Source organism: Narcine bancroftii, chromosome 4 (genome assembly GCF_036971445.1).
Source record: "Narcine bancroftii isolate sNarBan1 chromosome 4, sNarBan1.hap1, whole genome shotgun sequence".
NCBI classification, from domain to species: Eukaryota; Metazoa; Chordata; class Chondrichthyes; order Torpediniformes; family Narcinidae; genus Narcine; species Narcine bancroftii.
This window is the reverse complement of record NC_091472.1, coordinates 283,914,623-283,935,254: the sequence shown is the minus strand read 5'-3', so window position 1 is coordinate 283,935,254 and position 20,632 is coordinate 283,914,623. Positions and strand designations below refer to the sequence as shown.

General features: G+C 39.3%; 1 protein-coding gene and 1 long non-coding RNA gene across 3 annotated transcripts in view; one reads left to right on the top strand and one right to left on the bottom strand.

Moving 5' to 3' along the window:
* The window catches only part of LOC138762464 (inactive dipeptidyl peptidase 10-like), a 497,046-nt gene that overhangs the window by 84,569 nt on the left and 391,845 nt on the right, over positions 1-20,632 (bottom strand). The window lies entirely within an intron of this gene.
* On the top strand, positions 9,634-14,166 carry LOC138762037 (uncharacterized). 2 transcript variants are annotated; one of them, XR_011356730.1, is made up of 3 exons: positions 9,634-9,951; positions 11,680-11,770; positions 13,524-14,166. It is a non-coding gene; the product is annotated as an uncharacterized lncRNA (long non-coding RNA). The 2 variants fall into 2 exon arrangements; XR_011356729.1 differs by having other exon boundaries at positions 13,521-14,166.

Below are 20,632 nucleotides of genomic sequence, written 5' to 3'. Positions count from 1 at the left end.
AAAACTTCACCAGTTTGGAGGATTCAAATAAACTATTTATAATTTTAATCCAATTATTTGAGCATACAGGCTCCAAACTTGTAAAAATACAGAATATTTACCCCTCAAATTGTATGTAATTTTTTTCTAATGGAATACAACTTTAAATCTCTGTATGCCATCTTCCTAATGTTAATGAAATGTCTGATTTCCAAGTAACAGCAATACATTTCCTTGCTATGACCAAAACTAATTTCACAAATTTCAATTTAATATCTGATAAAGATAGCTTAGGAGTTATATTCTCAAAATTTCCCATCAACAATAATTTAGGATTTAACAGAAACACAACACCCATAATTTTTTGTAAAAACTTACTAATGGAAATCCAAAAAGGTTTAACCTTTGAACAAGACCATGAAGAATGAACAAAAGTTCCAATATCCTTTCCACATCTAAAACATTGATCGATATTATCCAACTTCCATCTATCCAGTTTCTGAGGCATAATATACAATTGCTGTAAAAGGTTATAATGAAGTCGTCTAGATCTTACATTAATTGTATTAAACATAACTTCTTTACCTAAACCTTGCCCAACCTGTCGATCTATTAATATATTTAAATCTTGTTCCCTCCCATCTTTACTTGACTTAAACAAACCTAATTTAAGTGATTTTTCTTGTAACATCATATATGCTATTGAGATAATTATTTTTAGCCATTCCATCAATAATTAACTGTTCTAAATCTGTTAAATCTTTTAAATTCATATCAGATCCTAATTTTTCTCTTAAATAAACTCTTAATTGAAAAGTGTATTGTGAGGAATATCATAATTTTTAATTGATCAAATGACATCAGCCTATCATTACTGTAACAATCTCCTAATTTAGAAATTCCTTTATTATTCCCACAAGGATTACCTTTTGAAAAAATGAAGATTAATCAATGGCATTTTTAATAATAAAAGATTTCCATCAATTTCTAATCTAATTTTATTCCAACAATTAAGCAAAATTTTCAATATTGGAGCTTCTCTATCAATTGTCATCAACATTGGTTTCCATGTATAAATAAATTCTTCAGCTATAATTTCATCCAATCTTATTTTATTTAATTTCCACCCACAATGGTTTAATTTTACCAAATAAAGAATCAGGAACTCTTAATTGTGCTGGTTTATAATAATTCTTAAAATTAGGAAGATGTAATTCTCCTAATTCGTATTTCCATGTTAATTTTTCTAATGATTTTCTTGCCATTTTCCCTTTCCAAAGAAATTTCCTAACTTGTTTATTTATATCTTGATTTTTTTTTGAGGTATGGAAATAGGTAAAGTCTGAAATAAATATTGAATTCTCGGAAAAAAAGTATTCATTTTAATACAATTGACTCTTCCAATTAAAGTAATAGGTAAATTTACTCACTTTTTAAAATCTTCATCTATTTTCTTAAATAATGGAATATAATTTAATTTATATATTTTTTCTAATTATTATCAATACATATACCTAAATATTTAATCTTATCTGTCCATTTAAACTGAACATGTTTTCAACATTGTGATTAATCCCCCTGTACCAATCCCACTACCTCACTTTTGTCTCAATTTATTTTAATCCTGAAACTTTTCCATATTCTATCAACTACTTATAAAGTCTAGGTAATGATAATTATCATTGAGTTAAATCTGCAAATAAACTCATTTTATATTTAGTCTGATTTATTACAAATACTTTCAACTGTTGATCAGTACGAATCCTTTGTGCAAGAGGTTCTATAGCCAAAACAAACAAAACTGGTGATAAAGGGCACCCCTGTCTACTCGATCTGGTTAAATTAAATGATTGGAATACCTGTCCATTAGTTATTACTTTAGCCTTAGGATTTTTATATCGAACTTTAATCCAATTTATAAAATTCGGTCCAAAACCAAATTTACTCAAAACTTGAAATAAAACATCCCATTCTACTCTATCAAAATCTTTTTCTGCATCTAAAGCCACTGCTATACTTGTCCTTTTTCTTTTGTGCTAAATGAATTATACTTAATAACCTTACTATATTTTCCAAAGTTTGTCTATTTTTAACAAAACCTGTTTGATCCATATTTATCAGTTCAGGAATTTAATCATTAATTATGTTTGCTAATACTTTTCTATAATTTTATAATCAACATTTAACAATTATATAGGTCTAAATGAAGCTGGTTTTAATGGATCTCATTCTTTTTTAGGGATAACCATAATGATCACTGTTAAAAAAAGTTTCTGGAAGATTGTGTGATTATATGAAAGCATTGTATTATATTGTAACTTCTTATTAGTTAAACTTCTATATTTATTCTCTGAAGGTGATTTTTGAATTTCTTTTTGAAACACTGCTATTTCATTTTCTAATTTATCTATATCTTTCATATATTCCTTTTTAATTTTTGAAGTATAGCTTATAATTTGTCGTCATAAGTAAGCTTTTAACCCATCCCAGATAATACTTATCTTCTGTTAAATGTAATTTTGTATCATAAAACAATTCTATATGTTCTCTTATAAAAGAACAAATCTTTCCTTTTCATTAATAAATAATTTAATCTCCATCTATATACTGAATGTTGTTTTTCAGCACATTCTAATTCAATCAATAATGGAGAATGATCAGATAATATTATTGTTTTATACTCAATATTCAAAACTTTAAAAAAAATTATTTATCATTTGCATAAAAAAATTCAATAATAAATTATTGTAAGTCATATAAAATGATACAAAAAATGTTTATTTTTCTCCCCAGCCCCCTCCATCCCAAAAGAAAGTTAAAAAAGGGAGGAAAAAAAACACCTACTTCTACATATATAATATTATTAAAATATATAATATTCATTGATTAATTTTTATATTTTCTAATTGAGAGGGGTTGGTAAGATGGAATTTTATTCATAAAATCTATATATGGTTTCCATATTTATAAAAGTTTTCAATTCAATTTCTTAAACTATATGTAATTTTTTCTAAAGGTATATAATTTTCCTATTAATTACTAAAAAAATGTAAAACAAAAATTCCTCCCCAAATGCTAGAAAAACTAGCATTACTGCCCTCAATTTTTACGGGTCATGGACAAACCACAAAAATACATATAGCCGCCAGAAATCAAACAAACACATTCCCAACCCTGTGGGAAGAAAAAACTTTATCTAACTAACAATTTCATCCAATAAGAATTCTTCATCCATCAAGGAGAAGAAAAAAAAGAAAAGAAAAGGGGGATTATACCCACTCACTTTATACATCAAATTCATTGCAACAGTGCCCTCTGTTACATGATTTTTTGACAGATTCTCAGCATACTCTTTGGCTTGTATAGGGCTCGTAAAAAAACGCATTCTGTTGATCTGGTACAAATATTTTCAAAAGTAGCTGGATAATGCAAAACAAATCTATAACCTTTATCATATAAAACTTTCTTAACTGGATTAAATTCTCTCCTTTTCATCAATAGATTTTGACTCAAATCTGGATTTTAAAAAAATCTTACCCCTTCATAACTCTAACTCTTCTCATCACTAGATCAAGAAGCATTTTTCAATCTTGTTAGTTCAAAAATCTGACCAGGATAGATTGGGGTCTCTGGGTTGGACCTGGTTTTGGTCTCAAAGCTTTATGAGTTCTCTCAATGAAAATCAAAATGTTCTTCTCAAAATATTTTTAGTATCCATTCTTGAAAAACAAAACAAATCACATCTTGTCCTTCTTTGCCTTCAGACATCCCCAGAAATTTAACATTATTCCTTCTACTATAATTTTCCAGGACATTAACTTTCTCCAAGAGGTTTTCCATTCATAGAGATTAACTGGTCAGCTTATCTTCATTCATATTAGATCTCTCTTCAATGTGTTGTATTTCTTCATTAACATCCTGTATTTCCCAATTTATCACCTTTGCCATATCTGTTTTAACCTGTTTCAGTTCTGCAGTGAACAGTTTAAAATTATTCTCCAAAGCTTCAGAAAATCCATCTATTTTAGTTTCAGTTTTACTCATTTCTTTCTTAAAAATCTTTTACTTGCCTCTAAATCATTCCTCTTCTGAACTTGACATTTCTTCTTCACTGTCATACTCTTCTGAAGCCTCTTCCACTGAAGAAGTGTCACCTTCTTGCTCAGAAGCCTTTAAGGGACTCAATCTTTTTTCCTTTTTTTTTTTACTTCTGTCGCGCATGCTTGACTTCTCGCGATGAGCAAATCAGTTTTAACTTTTCGTCCAGTGCCATCTTTATGGGGTGCCATGAAGAAGGCTCCAGAGGAAGGTCCCTCACCTGGGTTTACACCAGCGGATCCAGAGAAGACTTCAGCGGCCTGCTTTGTCGACAAAGTAGGCCCGATTTCCCTCTTGTTCTGATTTTTTTTGTAGGTGTTGCTTTTGGTCTTTTTTTTGGTGACATCCCTTTTTCTTCTGTTGATCACTTTTAATTAACTTTAAAGTGGTTTTTACTTAGTTAACTTTTCTTTATATGATTTTTAAAATTAATCCCGCAGGAGTCGATAGGTTGCGTGATGCTTCTCATGGAATCACACGACATCCCCCTACTAATCCTATGTTAATCCATTTTATTTATTCTCCTCACATTCTCATCAACACTGATTAGATTCCTCCACTCATTCTGCACTAGGCCTAATTAACTCACCAATCCCAATGTCCTTGGGATGTGGAAGGAAAGTGGGCCCCCCAGAGGAAATCCATATGATCACAGAAGAACTTGCAAGCTCCACACACATAGCACCTGAGGTGAGAATGGAATTCATGTTTCTGGCATTGTGAAGTAGCAGCACTAAGAGCTGTACAAATCTCACCTTTTGTCTAGATGATTGTATCACTGAGGTTGAAAAAGATGAAGCAGTATTAACTGCCTGCAATTAAATAGTTAACGTAGGGCAGAACAGTTGCCATAGCTGTTAATGCAATGTTACAATGTCAGTGACCAAGGTTTGAGTACGGCACTATCTGTCTGGGTGTCTTCTGAATGGTTCCATTTCCTTCTTCTTTTCAAAACATACATGGTTTGTAGGTAAATTTGTGTATTTGGGCTAGCGCACTCCTGAATCAGTTTTTATGTGTCACTGGATGAGACAATTCCGAGACAAAATGTTCCCTTGTTTCCCTCCCTCCATGTCTTCTGAATCAGGGACAAAAAAAGAAATTAACATTAAGCTTCAACTAATTAGTTTTATTCTTGTTCAATCTGCCCCCCCCCCCCACAAAATGTAATAATTTTATAAGCATCCTTTCCTCTATAAAATGTCCAAAAGGTTCTAAGTCTAATTTCTCACATTTTTCTGTATTCCTCCACCTGTTCGTTGACACAATGCTACTCCCCTATCACCGGTATCTTTAAAGGCAACCTGCTCAGGCTCTTCAGATTTTCGTGACATCATTAATTCTACATTGAGTAGATTATCTCTGGCAGTCCATAGCAAATTAACTACCACCTGGGCCTCTAAAATGAGATTTAGTAAAGCCCCCTTGACCTTGCTCCCTGGATGATGCCCTCCCATCACATAATCTAAACTTATCTGCTAGGGTGTACTCAGGGTGTGCATGTGCACATGGTGTTCGGCGATGGTAGGAGATAACTGATGGGCTGTATGGCAATATCCCAGTGGAAAGGATTGCATGAGAAGGGGAGGGGTTGGGCCAGCCTTGGTGCTGGCCGGTGGCAGGGATCTCTGACACATGGCTGCATTTGGGTCATCTTATTCCTGTTCAACTCTCTATTGCAAAACACTACTCCCCCCGCCCACCACTTCCCCTGGCTTACCAGCCACAGCCAGGCCAGCCACCCAAGAAATTTAGGTCTAACCCCCCCCCCCCACACCATGCAAATTGCATAATGTTTACTGACTCCCATGTCTATATCACGACTCACGGGGATTTATCATTGATTAAAAACTGAGGTGTCTTGGTCTTCAGCATAAAAGTCAGAAGCTACGAATCATACAGTGTGTAACTCACCACGTAACCTGCCACCACTCAAGCACGACAACATACATGACACATCAGCCTGGTTGATAGGCATTCAATCCACAACCATTCACCAACTCCACCACTGACACAATAATGTATCATCTGCAGGCTGCAGCCACCACTCAGAAGTTGGGCAGGATTTTTTTTAATCCACAACAACATTACAGGAAGCTGGAAGGACAAGGGCAGCAAAAGCATGGTGGACATCAGCATGTGGACGTTATACAACAAGCCACACACAATTTGACTTGAAATAACCCCGAATTTCAACCATTAAGTAACCATTGCAATTTGCAAACTCTGGGTACAATACAATTTCTAGAACCTGTTCTGTTGTTCCTAATCTAAACAGCATGAATAAAATAATTAAAGCAATCATTTACTCCACTCCCATGGCAGAGTCCAGGGTTATTGAGTCAGTTGTCCCCAACTTTTCTGTGAGCAATGCTGGCACTGTATGAGCAGAGGTCTGCTGCAGGAGGCCTCAAGCTCAGACTCGAACACACTTTTTACAAACACGCGAGCATTGATTGACAGGTAGTATTGGGACCGGTGGAGCCCAAAGCACCGCTGCTGTCATCATGGACATGGACCATGGTAAACAATCTCACAAAAGGTTGCATAATAAATAACATCTTCCTGCAGTCATTAACAGGTTGGTGCAGAGCCAACAAACTGCATCTGAATGTTAATAAAACAAAAGAGATGGTTGTTGACTTCAGGAGGGCCCGGGGGATCACTCTCCGCTGACCATCAACAGCTCTACCATTGAGGTCGTCAAGAGTACCAAGTTTCTTGGTGTGCACCTGGCAGAGAATCTCACCTGGTCCATAGCCAAGAAAGTTTAGCAGCACCTCTACCTCCTGCAATGTCTGAGGAAAGGTAATCTCCCACTCTTCATCCTCACTACCTTCTACAGAGGATGTATTGAGAGCATTCTGAGCAATTGCATCACCACCTGGCTTGGAAAGTGTACCACTTCAGACCTTAAGACCCTGCAGAGAATAGTGGAGTCAGCAGAGATCATTTGGGTCTCTCTTCCTACCATGATGGACATCTACAGCACACAATGCATGCAGAAGGCAAATAACATTGCGACAGACTTTTCACACCCCTCTTGTAAACTTTTCTCCCTTCTTCCATCTGGAAGGAGGTATTAGTAGCATTTGGGCCCACACATCCAGATTATGCAACTATTTTATTTTACCCCCAGGCTATCAGGATCCTCAATTCCTAGAACATGTGTACTAGTATATCTTGGATTTTTATTGTTTTTATGTCTCTTGCATAACTTGGGAGGCTTCTTAAATAACTTAGAGATGCAAGATTCAAATAACAAAAGAGACTTTACTGACTGATGCCTTCCATCATTTCCAAGAAAACTGTTCACACACTCGCATATACATACGCCCCTCAGTGGTGGACTACAGTTACTACAGTGAGAAGGGTGTATTCTTATGCAGTTACAAAATAGTTCACATTATCCTGACTATATAACAATTGTATTATAACTAAATATTTAATTCCTATTTATGTAAATCTGCTCCATGTTCCTGGAGAAAAGCTATCTTGTCTTTACTGTGCATTTTATTATTGTATGAATGACAAATAAAGATAACTTGACTTGATAGGAGAACACATAGATTTTTTTTTAAAGTGATTTATCCATCACAACATACTGTTTTCTGCCCCAGATTATTAAATAGATGGTGTTCCCTTAGTATGCAAAGCGAGTGACTTGTTGGGCCCAGTATGTTGGAATAACAAGAAAGAGTCCTGAACTAGTTTGGTGCCTGCTGCCAGGTCGTGTCATGCTCATCGTGGGGGGAATCCTAATCTCTTCCTTGTTATCTAACATACGGGAGATTATGGGCAGGATTCAACCCGCATCCCTCAATCTTCCACCTTCCCACCAAACTATTAGATTTTTAATCTCTCTCTGACTGAATTGGACATTAAAGATTCAATAGTTTGATGATGGGAAGGTGGAGGATTGGGGGGTGGAGGTTGAATTAAAGCAACTCGCCCATAGTAATTGGAAGCAGTTAAGTAATTAGTGACACACTGTTGGGTGCTGCTGGGTGATTGACTGAGAGGCCACTTCAGTGAGGTGACCTTTCAGTCAATCATCCAGCAGCATCCACTAGAGTGCCACTAATTACTTAACTGTCTGCCTCCGGATACTCTGGTTGAGGCAAGCTGCTTTCAACCCTCACCCCCAAATCATCCTCCATCTTCCCACCAAACTATTAGATTTTTAATGTCTCTCCAACTGAATTGGACATTAAAAATCTTTCAAGATTCAGAAAAAACCTGCATCTTCTATATTAGGTGCATATATGTTTGCTCAAATAATATGTTGCTTCTGTATTTCTTATTATTCAAAATAATAAGAATTCTCCCTGCTTCATCTTTGATCTATTTTTCACATCTAAACTGCAGCTGTCTATTGATAAATGTTATAACATGCTTGCTCTTAGTTGACCCTGCACTGTTATAAAAAAAATCTGTAAAACCACGCAGTAGCTTTAGATTCCTCTGCTAATAAATGTGTTTCCTGAAGAAATGCCACATGCCATTTTTGTCACTTGCTTATTCATTACTTTTCTCCTTTTTATAGGATTCCCCAGACCATTAACATTCCATGTGGTGAATCATATTTGGTCTAAATTAAGAGAAGTCATAATTAAGACTTATATAAACAAATACATTGCAATATTTTGACACTGACTCATCAATCCCCATTTGAAATGAAAATGAACAAAAGAACACCTAAAATGTTCCCGTGCACCACAGTGGCCACAAAACATGCCAAACAACCCTTCCACAAAGGATTATGGTCCATGAAACACCCCGACCAGTTAACTGCTCAGCAACAATGCCGGTGCAATTTCAGAGTCAACATAGAAGAAATCTCTTGTTGCCTGCCACATTGACCAACGCCAGTGGGCTGATCTCGCCTCCAACCGTGCATCTTGGCGCCTCACAGTTCGGCGGGCAGCAACCTCCTTTGAAGAAGACCGCAGAGCCCACCTCACTGTCAAAAGACAAAGGAGGACAAACCCAACACCCGACCCCAACCAACCAATTTTCCCTTGCAACCGCTGCAACCGTGTCTGCCTGTCCCGCATCGGACTTGTCTCCGGTACTGGGTCTAGGACCCAGTGCTCTGTATTTATGTTCTATTTCCAGCTTTCTCTCCCAATAGTCGACAAATTTCAAGACTAGTTTGTCCACAAACGCGACTATATTGTTATGGGTTAAATTATATTTTATGTTATATATAAACATGTTTTAAAAATAGATAAATTGTTGGGTGTTTAGTGTAGGTCACTTCACAAACAGATACTTACATTTCGCATCTCATTTAAAATGCAAGAGTTATGCTGAAGCCAGACATTCAGGTTCCGTGACTTTGCGGAGACAATGGAACTGCTTTGGGGGGGGGGGGGGGGGGAAGAATTTTAAAGGCATCTGCAAATGGAAAAGTCTAGGCTTAAGTGCTGATAAAGATCTTTCAAGGAATTTTGAACCTTGGGAGGGGTCCTGGTGTTTATAAGAGAGAGGAAAGAAAACAGGATTCTTCTCTTGGAGAGAGAGAGAGAGATAAGTCAGTTCTGCAGTAGCTTTTTGAGGCTGCAACATGGCAAGCTGGCAGGCTTGCTGAAAATCCCATTCTGAAGACAGGTTATGAGTTCTAAGTTCAGTCTATTGAAAACCCCTTGTTGTCCTTACAAGAGGAAATGGCTGCTAGAGCGTTTCTCCTGAAATAAGGGATCCAAGAGGAACTCTGTGGTGACCTGGAAGAAGAGGTTATCATTTGCAAAACCCATGATGGGGCAAGTTTCTTCGGCAAGACCCTGAAGTGACTGATTGGAGGAAACCAGTTTGTGTGTGTCCAACAAGCAACAAATCTCTCTCTGAAACCAACAAGAACCTTCCTGAGCGGTAACCATTTAACTTTAAGCACCAGAGCCTGGTGAAAATTAGTAAATGTTAAATTCTGGGCATAGTATAAGAATTGCCTGATACCAGTGAACGTGGAGATGTGAGAAGAGAATGACTGGACTATTAAAGCAAAGAACTTTCCTGAACATATACAAATTATATGCACGTATGCTTAGAATTAGAAGGGGGTTTCTAGGTTAAGTTAATAGTAGTAAGTTGAAGATTGATACTGTTTTTACGCTTAAAGAAAATTAAAAGCCACTTTTGTTTAAGTAACCATTTGCTACTGGGTTTTGGGGTCCTCTGGGCTCATAACATTATCCTGTTTCTCCTTTTCCTCTGGATTGTTGATGAATCAGACATTGTTGCACCAATTACGGTTCTCCAAGCCCTCTAATTAATCTGTTAGCTGGTCAATATCCATTTTGGTAGCCAATGGGTTAACTTCTTGTTACTTATCCGCCACTGTTCCTTATCCAATAGTCAACCTGCTTCTCAACCTCTGCTAGCCAATCCATCAGTGAAGACAGCTTTGATTCCACTGACTTTATACAACAGTGCATCTCTTCCAGGCCTACAAGGTCACCTGAGATTTTTTCAAAGCCACAAATATGCCAGCTAAGTAAAGATTCCCTCAATAAATGATCCTCCATAATCTCAATCTAAGGCTGCCTGCCCAGAGCATTGCAACCTCAAATGTCTCCTGAAGTCTCCGGAAGCCATCAAGTTGTTTTGACATCTTACACAAACTGTAACATTTTAGAGCTGCAACCATAATAAAATAGACTGTGACAGTGAATTTTTAAAGGATAATGCACCGGCAATAAGCATTGTTCTCAGCAGCCATTGTGTCACATGACTCGGACATTAAAATTCTAATAGTTTGGTGGGAAGTTGGAGGATCTCACACACAGCACAAACCTTCATCCCACTGGCCCGCTGCTGCCAGCTCCCAGAAACTGCTGCACGCATCAACCCAGTAATGGTCTGATGCAAACTCTGGCCTACCCGCATAGGTACAGTAAGTAGAGACCAGGTGCCTACCCTTTATTGAGTAGGATGAAGCCAAGGGGCTCAGGTCCCCTTACGCTCTGGGCCCTTATGCTTCAGCCTACTCCAACTAATGGTTATTCCACCACTGCCAGCAGTGTCTGATGACCTGCCGCTCTTCATTAGTATAATCGCATTTGATTACTTCCCAGTACAGAGTGGAGTCCTCTTATAGTTCCTTTGTCTTTGAATAGTGGTTGCCTGGAAAATTCAGCTCCTTAGCTTTTCCAAACTGCTATATAGCACCTCTCATTTCTCAGAACAATGCAGCTCAATACATTTATGTGCACATTTTCTATTTCCATATCCAGCAATTGCAATAGTTCTGAATTAATTATTTAGTTAGGGGCAAATCAAGGCATTCTTGTACCATAATAACAGGTTGCTAGGTGCACAGGTGTTCCACAAACAGACAGTGATGTAGGCACCTTTTTTCATTTATGCTGGTTGTAAATCAATAGAGGGATAGGACCTTTGACAAGGTGTGCAATTTTCTTCACAATGATGCCATGAGCAAGTGCACAAGGCTTTTTTTAATTGTTACATGAAGATGATGGTATTTAAAGACTAAAATTAGAGGAGTGGAAATTCTATTATGTGCCACATCTCTTTTATGTGCTTTACAACAAAATATCATTTAAAACCTGATTTACAAATATGATCCTTCACTCTATGTAGGCATTGCTTGTTTCCAGAAGTCTACAAATGTATTCAACATCAACTGATTAAATAGTGAGTGAAGACCTACACTGTCCTGGCATCATTAGGGGTAAGCAATCTTGCAATGTCAATTTTAAATGGATTTTCTTTGCATCATAGTTTTTAATGATTGTAATGAAGGGGTTAAAGACAAGAAGGGTTAAAGGGTTAAACAATGAAGGGGTTAAACAATGAAGGGTTAAACAATGAAGGGTTAAACAATGAAGGGTTAAACTTGGCTATGGTGGAGTTGTCCATTCACAGACCCTAGAATGAGTCAATCCTTAGACCTTGATTCATTTGGCACACCAGACTTAAGCATTCATCAGATGCAAGGATCGACAACGAGATAGACAACAGACTCGCCAAGGCAAATAGCACCTTTGGAAGAATACACAAAAGAGTCTGGAAAAACAACCAACTGAAAAACCTCACAAAGATAAGCGTACACAGAGCCGTTGTCATACCCACACTCCTGTTCGGCTCCGAATCATGGGTCCTCTACCGGCATCACCTACGGCTCCTAGAACGCTTCCACCAGCGTTGTCTCCGCTCCATCCTCAACATTCATTGGAGCGACTTCATCCCTAACATCGAAGTACTCGAGATGGCAGAGGCCGACAGCATCGAATTCACGCTGTTGAAGATCCAACTGCGCTGGGTAGGTCACGTCTCCAGAATGGAGGACCATCGCCTTCCCAAGATCATGTTATATGGCGAGCTCTCCACTGGCCATTCTGTCAGAGGTGCACCAAAGAAGAGGTACAAGGATTGCCTAAAGAAATCTCTTGGTGCCTGCCACATTGACCACCGCCAGTGGGCTGATATCGCCTCAAACCGTGCATCTTGGCGCCTCACAGTTCGGCGGGCAGCAACCTCCTTTGAAGAAGACCGCAGAGCCCACCTCACTGACAAAAGACAAAGGAGGAAAAACCCAACACCCAACCCCAACCAACAAATTTTCCCCTGCAACCGCTGCAACCGTGTCTGCCTGTCCCGCATCGGACTTGTCAGCCACAAACAAGCCTGCAGCTGACGTGGACATTTACCCCTCCATAAATCTTCGTCCGCGAAGCCAAGCCAAAGAAAGAAGATAAGACATGAAAGAAACTGTCCTATAAGAAGCCAAAATAAACTTGTTTTGTGGGGATAATTGAGGGCAGCTCAAAGGGTGATGTAAAAAAATGCAATTGTCTGCATCATTAGGAGAATGACTACAGTAAAATTCCCGTTATCCGGAATTCAAGCAACTGGCACCCTCAAGCAACAAGCAAAAGAAAAAATTGCTGAAAATAAATAGGTAAAAAATACAAAAATTTAAAATTAGCACCCACTAGCAGTCAGTTCGCCAATCACACAACATGCAATTTCAAGCCACCGGCAAATTCACTTATCCGGCATCTACCAATCCCTATTGGTGCCAGGGACCAGGATGGGGTTTGCTGTACTTTCAAAAATAGTTGATTATGGGCAGATTAGGAAAGAAGTGTTGACTTGTGGACTATATAAATGTAAGCAGCTAACAAGCTCCTCAGGTCAGAATTGCAATCGATGCAAGGATCCTAGAGATTCACCAGATCAGCTGAAAAGAAACCAATGTCCCACAACAAACAGAAGAGCAGGAGACTTGTGCTTTATTTATTCTACATATAGTGTTAATGTGTGCTCATGCACATTCCATTTTTATTCAATTTTAGTAAAAGTATTGATTGTAACTTTTTATTGTCCGGATGTTCTTTCAACAACTATATTAATCGAAATCTACTGTTTCCACTGTTATAATGGTTTGCTCTTTTTCCTGTGTTATTCTATGTTTCCAGCAGGCATAACTGTTCAGTGCCAACTGTCTACCTCAGAAAGGTTAGACCCAAGAGGCCAAAGAGCAAGCCAATTATTTTCTTACTGGAAGGGAAATACTAATCGCAGAAAGCCATTGAGAAGAGGCTTGTATAGCATTCAAATTGACGAGCACCTATCAACAATAATGGATGATTTAAAAATGTTAAAATGTAAATGGGCATTTATGATAACAAGTGCCATTAGCAAAATGCATACTGACCTGAATACATGATGTCAGATGTGATGTGTGTTTTGTCAGGTCAAAAAAAAGAAGTTACCAATTATAGTAGCCAACTGTGTAATCAGAGCAACGTTTAGGAATTTTTAATTAATTGCAAGACTATCTTTTGAATGAGGATTATACTCAGAGGCCTCCTAATGAAACATGTTAACTTGTTCTATGATTCGTATTGCCGCTTTTTAACATATGCCACCCACATACGCATTGAGCTGAACAAAAGCAACCATAACTACTGAAATCTGAAGTGGAGTTAAAAACAATTTGAACTACATAGAGAACCCAAAACAGAAAAAAATAAACTAGTTTTGCTGAGATTATAATGTACCACTCAACCAAGTTATGGATGATCATCAATACCTTGTATCAATTCCATTGTACGTGTATTTATGTTCAAAGCACATGTACAAAAAATGTTGATAAAGAAAACAAACTCTAAATCAGAGTTCAAATGTGATTTATATATACACCAAGCTGTCTAATGGTGAAAAATGATTACCAAATATTTCAGGCCATCATGGAAATGTTAAAAGAAATTCAGTACTATCTATGCACCCAAGATAATGTTGATATTGAAAATGCTGCAGAGGGAGAAATTCAAAAATTATTTCAAGTAATATTCAGGAAGCTTCCCAACAATGATACTAAATTCTAGACATGTTCCCTTCTATAGGAGGAATTGGATTATTTGGGTTTGATAGTGAATGCGATCATTATGTTAATAAAATTGAAAGGTGACGCGAAACTTAGGTATAATCCACTATAATGCTAAGTTTCTGTGGTATAACAGTGATATTGACAGCACTACAGTAACAGCTGAAGTAGGTTGAATTGCAGCAGTGTGGAAAGGAACAGCAAAAGGATGTAAGCCATCTTAGCCAGTCCAACCATCCTGCTGCATCATTTTTTCACTGAAACTTACCGTGATACCTCTTATTACAAAATTGGGCAGTAACAATTATATAACAGTTTATGACATGGAAGCAGGCCATCTTGGCCCTACAAGTCCATGTCGGTTCAGTCAAACAACTCCGCTAGCTCCCCCCGCCTATTCTCGGCCCATAACCCTCTAACCCCCTCTTATCCATGTATATATCCAGCCTCCTCTTAAATGAAATAATTGACTCTGCCTCAACTATTTGCTCCGGAAGATTATTCCATTCAGCCACCACTCTCTGAATGAAGAAACATTCTCTAATGTTTCTCCTAAAATTTTGCTCCCTTACCCTCAACTTGTGTCCTCTTGTTTCAACCTCCCCTGCTCTCAGGGGGAAGAGTCTACTTGCATCTAGTCTATTTATTCCCTTCATAATTTTAAAAACCTTTATCAAATCCCTTCTCAACTGTCTACGTTCCAATGAATAAAGTCCTAACCTCTTCAATCTTTCTCTGTACTCTAGGTATTTTAAGCCAGGCAACATCCTTGTAAATCTTCTCTGCACCCTCTCCACCTTATCTATATCCTTTCTATAATTTGGAGACCAGAACTGAACACAACACTCCAAACCTGGCCTCACCAATGGCTTAAACAGTCACAGCATCACTTCCCAGCTCCTATACTCTATGCTATTCTATGAAGACCAAATGCCTTGATGCTCCACACTCAAAAAGCAAAAAGAATTAGATTTAGAAGGTAGCAGTGAAAATCTTATAGATACATAACATTCTGAAAGGGATAAATAAGATAGAGGCAGGAAAATTGTTTTCACTGGTAGGTGAGACCAGAACTAAAGGACACAGTCTCAAGATTCAGGGGAGTAGATTTAAGACAGAGTTGAGGAAAAGCTATTTTTGCCCCCCAGAGAGTAGTGAATCTGATGTAATTCTCTACCCTGGGAAATGGTTGAGGCTACTTCATTAAACTTATTTAAGTTTCAGTTAGAAAGATTTTTACATAAAAAAAGGAATTAAGGGATATGGGGAACAGGCAGGTAGGTGGAGTTGAGACAATGATCAGATCAGCCATGATCGTATTGAATGGCGGAGCAGGCTCGACAGGCCAGATGGCTGACTCCTGCTCCTGTTTCTTATAATTTAAAAAAATCTTATTTGGGATTTGATCCACTTAGTCCATGACAGCAATCAAACACCAATCCTATTCTTCCCACATTCCCATCAACTACCATCAGCTTCTACTAAACATCTAGACACAGAAGACAACTTGCAGCAGCCATTTAACTTAACAACCTGCATGTCTTGGTGATGTGGTAAAAAAAAATCACATGCTCAGACATGTAAGGCAGCTCTGGAGGTCAGGACTGAACGAAGACCACTGGAGCTATGAGGAGCAGGTGTACAAGCTGCAGCATTTAAGGAAAGAAATTAAGTTGAACAATGGAACACAATTTGAAACAATAGGCATTGTTGATTTGAATGCAGCAGCTCATGCCTTTATCTGCTGGTCCAGAATGGACAAGAATCTAGTGGAGCTAACCAGTGAGTGAAAGGTCTGCAAAGATTAGATGAGATTAATTCCACTGGTAAAAACCAAGTTGAGTCTTGAAACATACAACTATCAGAATGGGACTGTGGGAGATGAAAAATTAGGGGAAATCCTAGATGGTTGACCTAATCTACGCATCAGAGCTGGATGCATGTGCCCATAACAGAATTGGTAAGAATGACAACCTTATAGATCTTTTGGAGATCAGTTTTACCTTCACAATGAGAGCCTACACAGTCATCATGAGAAATAGTGTTTAGTTCATGAAAGGACAGCATTTTAACAATCAGATGGATGGTGCAAGGCAGTTATAATGCCAGCAATTCGGACTAGAGTTCGAATCCCGTGCTGTCTGTAAGGAGTTTGCACACTCTCCTCATCTGTGCATAGATTTTCCCTGGGGGGGCTCCAGTTTTCTCCAAACATTTAAAACATACCAGGGGTTGTGTAATTTGGAAATATGGGCTTGAGGGCTAAAATGGCCTGTTACCATGCTGTATGTCTAAAAGCAATGTGATTACCCTTGGCAACAAACATTTGCACTCAACACATTCTCCAAGTCAAATGGGAAGCCATGGGTATCCTCATGGGTCCAAGCTATGCTTACCTTTTTGTGGGCTATGTGCAAAAATACATGCTACAAGCCCACACAGGCAATGCTCCTCAACTCTTCCTTTGCTACATCAATCTTCTTCTTTGGCTTGGCTTCGCGGACGAAGATTTATGGAGGGGGTAAATGTCCACGTCAGCTGCAGGCTCGATTGTGGCTGACAAGTCCGATGTGGGACAGGCAGACACGGTTGCAGCTGTTGCAGGGGAAAATTGGTTGGTTGGGGTTGGGTGTTGGGTTTTTCCTCCTTTGTCTTTTGTCAGTGAGGTGGGCTCTGCGGTCTTCTTCAAAGGAGGTTGCTGCCCGCCGAACTGTGAGGCGCCAAGATGCACGGTTTGAGGCGACATCAGCCCACTGGCGGTGGTCAATGTGGCAGGCACCAAGAGATTTCTTTAGGCAGTCCTTGTACCTCTTTTTTGGTGCACTTCTGTCACGGTGGCCAGTGGAGAGCTCGCCATATAACACGATCTTGGGAAGGCGATGGTCCTCTATTCTGGAGACGTGACCCACCCAGCGCAGCTGGATCTTCAGCAGCGTGGACTCGATGCTGTCGGCCTCTGCCATCTCGAGTACTTCGATGTTAGGGATGAAGGCGCTCCAATGAATGTTGAGGATGGAGCAGAGACAACGCTGGTGAAAGCTTTCTAGGAGCCGTTGGTGATGCCAGTAGAGGACCCATGATTCGGAGCCGAACAGGAGTGTGGGTATGACAACGGCTCTGTATACGCTCATCTTTGTGAGGTTTTTCAGTTGGTTGTTTTTCCAGACTCTTTTGTGTAGTCTTCCAAAGACGCTATTTGCCTTGGCGAGTCTGTTGTCTATCTCGTTGTCGATCCTTGCATCTGATGAAAAGGTGCAGCCGAGATAGGTAAACTGGTTGACCGTTTTGAGTTTTGTGTGCCCGATGGAAATGTGGGGGGGCTGGTAGTCATGGTGGGGAGCTGGCTGATGGAGGACCTCCGTTTTCTTCAGGCTGATAGAATAATACCTAGCGTCGCTGAGAATATTCTCCCAGAATCACAGTGCGGCTCTCGCGCAAACAGAGGAACTACTGACATGGTCTTTGCCCTCAGACAGCTCCAAGAAAAGTGCAGAGAACAAAACAAAGGACTCTACATCACCTTTGTTGACCTCACCAAAGCCTTCAACACCGTGAGCAGGAAAGGGTTTTGGCAAATACTAGAGCGCATCGGATGCCCCCCAAAGGTCCTCAACATGGTTATCCAACTGCACGAAAACCAACAAGGTCGGGTCAGATACAGCAATGAGCTCTCTGAACCCTTCTCCATTAACAATGGCATGAAGCAAGGCTGTGTTCTCGCACCAACCCTTTTTTCAATCTTCTTCAGCATGATGCTGAACCAAGCCATGAAAGACCTCAACAATGAAGACGCTGTTTACATTCGGTACCGCACGGATGGCAGTCTCTTCAATCTGAGGCGCCTGCAAGCTCACACCAAGACACAAGAGAAACTTGTCCGTGAACTACTCTTTGCAGACTATGCCGCTTTAGTTGCCCATTCAGAACCAGCTCTTCAGAGCTTGACGTCCTGTTTTGCGGAAACTGCCAAAATGTTTGGCTACATCAATAACTACATTGAAACTGCCGCTTGCACCCATGAAGAATTTGTTAACCTTATCCGCTTTCCTACTAACTTTCATCCCAACCTCAAATTTGCTTAGTTCATCTCTGGCAACACTCTTCCCTTCCTCGATCTACATCTCAGGAGACAAACTCTCCACAAATATTTTCTGTAAACCTACCAACTCCCACAGTTACCTCGACTACACCTTTTCACACCCTGTCATCTGTAAGGATTCCTCCATCACATCTGCTCCCAGGAGGTCTTCCATCCCACAACATGCAAAATGTTGTCCTCCTTCAAAAATGTGGCTTCCCCTTTACTGCTATCAACTCACCCCTTACCCACAACTCTCTATTGCCCACATATCTGCCCTGGCCCATTCAGCCTCAAGACACAACAAGGACAGGAATCTCCTTGTCCTCACCAACCAGCCTCCACATCCAACATATCATCCTCCGCAATTTCTGCCACCTACAATGTAATCCCACCACTGATACGTCTTCTTCTTTCTGCTTTCCACAGAGATACTGCCTCCAGGCTATCTTGTTCCTTACCATTAATCACCCAAGTGCCTACCTCTGTGACCACAAGAAATGCTACACATGCCCCTGCACCTCCTTGCTGACCACCATTTGTGGCCCCAAATAGTCCTTCCAACTGAAGCATCACTGCACTTGTGAATCTGTAGTGTTCATCTCTGCATCCGGTCCTCCCACTGTGGCCTCCACTACACCTGACGTAGACTGGGTGATGATTTTTTTTTGAGGACTTTCGCTCTGTCCGTTGTAATAGCTGAGATCTTTCAATGGCCATCTTTTTAATTCTACACACTGTTTCCACGCTGATATCCATGGCCTTATGCACAGCCAATCTGAGACTACATGCAAATTGGTGGAGCAACATCTAATATTTTGTCTGGGCACTCTCGAACTAGATTAACATCAACAGCTCCAGTGTCCATGAAACCTCTCTCCTGCATATCTCCCTATTTCTCTGCATTCTTCCTCCACCTCCTCACCTCATTTGCTTCTCTCTCTCCGTTCAGAGAGTCACACCGCCCCTTAAACTCTCAGCTTTTTTCTCTTCTACCCTCCCACCTATTGGCCTGCCTTCCTCCTTGCCCCACCTTTTTATTCAGGTCCCTGGCTGCTTTTTGCTTATACCCTGAGGAGGAGCTGAGATCCCGAAATTTTAGGTATCCTGTGCTTCCTATGGACGCTGCTTGACCTCTGAGTTTTTCCTGCACTTTTGTCTATTGCACAACAATCACAGCACCTGCAGACTTTCCAGTTCAACTTATCCCCTTGATATTGGGTGGAATTGAATTTTCCATTTCCATTATCATCAACTTTTTTCATTATTGGCCAGTAATCTAACGGGATTGATGATGACAGAAGGTCAGAAGCTAATTATTCTGCGATCCACTTCCTGACATCCCAACACCTTCCTATCGACAAAACAGTTCAAGTTAGGAATGTCATGGAAAATGCTCCACTTTTCCCAGAGGGGTGTGGTTCCACCAAACAGAAATAAAGAGCCCAATCAAGTGACATTTCCGTCCTTAAAATGGCCATACTGTAACTGCAGTATCCCTCCCATGCAATGCAACACAGTAACTTTCAAAAACATCTCCACCAGCATTTTCTGGACCTATAGCTTGTTTCATCCAAAAACAGAATTGCAAGAAGATCATTACCTCCAAGATACACATCTAATCATACATCAGTCAGACTTGATCATCACCAAACCTCATTCTCTCTCAGCCAAAATTCTAATAGCCACTACGTAGCAACAGCTGTACACATAATTGGTCATTAGAGAAGGCAGTTCACCTCAACAGCAATTAGAAATGAGTAATAAAAGCTGACTTTGTCATGAATAAAAAAAAGAATTACAACAATATTTCAATAGAATTTTAAGACTGCTTTTAAAATCTGATTATACACAAAAACATAAATTTTGTGCAAATCTGATACAAGTTAAAAGTAGATCATTCTTGCAAATTATATTTCTTTAAGTAAATGGCCAATTGCAGGATATTTTTGTGTTGACTTAATTATTGAAATTTATCTCCTCTGAACCAACATCAATCAAAACTTATAATGTTTAATTAATAAATGTTAACCTAATTGGTATTCCAAGATTGTAGCATCTTTTGTAGTTAATTAATTTAGATGAGGTTCATTTGACTGACAAAAAGCAGTACCATCTGGATT